Source organism: Chlorocebus sabaeus, chromosome 4 (assembly GCF_047675955.1).
Source record: "Chlorocebus sabaeus isolate Y175 chromosome 4, mChlSab1.0.hap1, whole genome shotgun sequence".
NCBI classification, from domain to species: domain Eukaryota; kingdom Metazoa; phylum Chordata; class Mammalia; order Primates; family Cercopithecidae; genus Chlorocebus; species Chlorocebus sabaeus.
In genome coordinates this window covers 5,970,678-5,973,815 of record NC_132907.1, presented here as the reverse complement: position 1 = coordinate 5,973,815, position 3,138 = coordinate 5,970,678, and the positions used below count along the sequence as shown (strand labels likewise).

General features: G+C 41.9%; 1 non-coding gene across 1 annotated transcript; it reads left to right on the top strand.

The window, feature by feature from the left end:
• Positions 1–2,439: 2,439 nt before the first annotated feature.
• Positions 2,440–2,580, top strand: LOC119618364 (U4 spliceosomal RNA). Its single transcript, XR_005234681.1, has one exon. It is a non-coding gene; the product is annotated as a U4 spliceosomal RNA (small nuclear RNA).
• The last annotated feature ends 558 nt before the right edge of the window (positions 2,581–3,138 follow it).

Genomic DNA, 3,138 nt, shown 5'->3' with positions numbered 1-3,138 from the left:
AGCCCAGGAGTTCAAGACCAGAATGGGCAACACAGCAAGATCCCCTCTTTGAAAACAAGAGAAAAAAAAAAAAGAAGAAGAAGAAAGAGAAGAAATTCAAAGGTTAGAATGGAAAAAATAAAGAATTAAAATTCAAGCTTTCATCTGACTTCTCATCTGCAATACTGTTAAGACAATGAAGCAATGTTGTCGGTTTTTGAAGGAAAATGATTTCAATCAAGAATTCTAGACAGCTTAAAAATCAATTAAATGGGCCAGCTGCAGTGGCTTATGTCTGTAATGCCAGTATTTTGGGAGGCTGAGGTGGGTGGATCACCTAAGGTTAGGAGTTCAAGACCAGCCTAACCAACATGGAGAAACCCCGTCTCTACTAAAAATACAAAATTAGCCAGGTATCGTGGCACATGCCTATAATCCCAGCTACTTGGGAGGCTGAGGCAGGAAAATCATTTGAACCTGGGAGGCAGAGGTTGTGGTGAGCCAAGATTACTCCATTGCACTCCAGTCTGGACAACAAGAGTAAAAGTTCGTCTCAAAATAAATAAATAAATAATCAATTAAACGTAACAACAAAAAAAACATTTTTAGATATGTAGGCATTAGTAAGTTTATCTTTCAGGCATTTTCTCTTTAAAGATACTTGAGAGTAGAGGGAATAAGTCAAGGAATGAAGATATGGGATCTAGAAGACAGTGGCTCCAGCCTAATATTGCAATGTACAGAAGTCCCAAAGTAATAGCTGTTCAACAGGGCTAGAAAGCAATCAGTTCAAAGAGGCCAGAGGGATACCAGAGGCTGGAGGTCTCCCAGAAAGAAAAGTTTCCATAAACCAAGTAGTATGTTGGAGAACTTTGGAAGAAATTACGGTCGATAAAAAAATTTTTTTTAATTAGAAACGCTAGGAAAAATATTAGATTGCAGAAAAGGACATGCAATTATATATCGATTTTAATCCACAGTTCCTGGCTCATAACTCTCATAGCTTTCATTATAATATTTTGTTATAATGTTGAGGCACTTAAGGCCTCAGAAGCAAGCCTCAGAAAGCAGAATCTTTTTCTTTCATCTTCTCCTGCCCTTCTTTTTTTTTTTTTTTTTTTTTTTTTTTTTTTTTTTTTTTTTTTTTGAGGAAGAGTCTCACTCTATCACCCAGGCTGAAAAGCAGTGGTGTGATCTCAGCTTACTGCAACTCCGCCTCCCAGGTTCAAGCCATTCTCCTGCCTCAGCCTTCCAAGTGGATGAGACTACAGGCATGTACCATCATGCCCAGCTAATTTTTTTGTATTTTTAATAGAGACAGGGTTTCACCATGTTGGCCAGGCTGGTCTCAAACTCATGGGCTCAGGTGATCCACTCGTCTTGGCCTCCCAAAGTGCGGGGATTCCAGGCGCGAGCTACCGCTTCCGGCCTTCTCCTGCCCTTCTTTCACCTGCTCCTTTTTGTCCCCAAGGAAGGACCCTAATCTTCCCCTGCCTTTCAGAAGAATTCATGCCCCATACCCTGGAGGAAAAAATGCTGCACAGAAAGGTCAAGAAAAATCTAAACAGACAGGCCTTGCTGAGTTTTCCCTCTCAGCCCATTACCTTGAGATCATGCTTTTGTGTCCAATCACATTTCCACATAGTTAGCAATCATGCCAATCCAATGTAGTCTCCACAAAAGACCCAAGAGAAGGATTCACAGAGTTTCTGGATAGCTGAACATGCAGATGTTCTACGGGGTGGTGTGCTCAGGGTGGGCGTGGAAGCTCTGCTCCCATTGCCCCAGGCCTTTCCCTATGCATCTCTTCATCTGTATCCTTTGTAATATCCCTCATCATAAGCCAGTAAACAACATAAATGTTTCTCCTAGTTCTCTAGCCTGCTTTAGCAAATAGATAAACCCAGGAGGAGGCTGTAGGATCCCCAGTTTATAGCTGGCTGATCAGAAACACAGGTAGAACAAGCTGCGGCTTGTGACTGGCAACGGCAGTGGGGAAGAGGGGCAGTTTTGGGGAGGTAGGTCTCAGCCTGTGGGATCTGACACTATCTTCAGGTAGATAGTGTCAGAATTGAATTAGAGGACACCCAGCTGGTATCCACGGCAGAAATGATTGCTTGCTTGTTGTGTGGGCAAACCCCTCCCCCATACTCACTCAGAAGTGTTGATTGTTGTGGCAGAGGAGAAACAGTTTGTGGTTTTGACTTTGGTCAAAATCCATTAACGCATTCTGTTTAAGTGTGGAGTCCTTATCATGGCATTCATGATTCACTGTAATCTCAAGATCAGTTACCATTTTGGATTTACTTTCCTCATATGCCCCCTACACTCCAGTGAAATGAAACCATATCCACCATGCAGCCATTGATGCAAGCATGTCAAGAGAGGGAGACTTATAAGAGCAAGCAGTAAGGATTCTGAGAAGCTGATATACCTTGGTCAAATTCAATTCTATCAGAAAGCTTTGAGCAGTGGCAGTATGGTAGCCAATGCAGTTTATCCAAGGTGCTATTATTATTAATTGAAAACTGTTCCCAATACTTCACTGTAATGACCTGCAATATAGTCAGCACTGGCAATTTTTTGTTTGTTTGTTTAAGAAATGGTCTCACTCTGTCACCCAGGCTGGAGTGCAGTGGCACAATCACAACTCACCACAGCCTCAACCTACCAGGCTCAGGTGATCCTCCCACCTCAGCCTCCCAAGTAGCTGGGACTACAAGCACCTAACACCACGCCCAAATAATTTTCATATTTTTTGTAGAGATTGGGTTTACCATGTAGCCCAGGCTGGTCACGAACTCCTGGGCTCAAGCGATCCTCCCAGTTTGGCCTCCCAAAGTGCTAGGATTACAGGCATGAGCCACTGAGCCTGGACTTCAGCATTGGCAAATTTTGACCATCTCTACAGAGACTGAATAATAAATAAATAAATGCTAAATTTTATCAGGAGAACTCAAAGCACACACAATTAGTGTTCGTCAATATGAAAGCTTTAGGCTAAAATTATTTCTTGGCTTGCAGAAAAAAGATCACATTTAGCCTGGCAAAACAATGACTCTGTTTCTATTATGCCAATGAGACCCTTAGTAAACTAGCTCTAATGAGGAAGTTTGGAGCACCTTTTATTAATCTTAATATTGCAATTATCATGAAAAC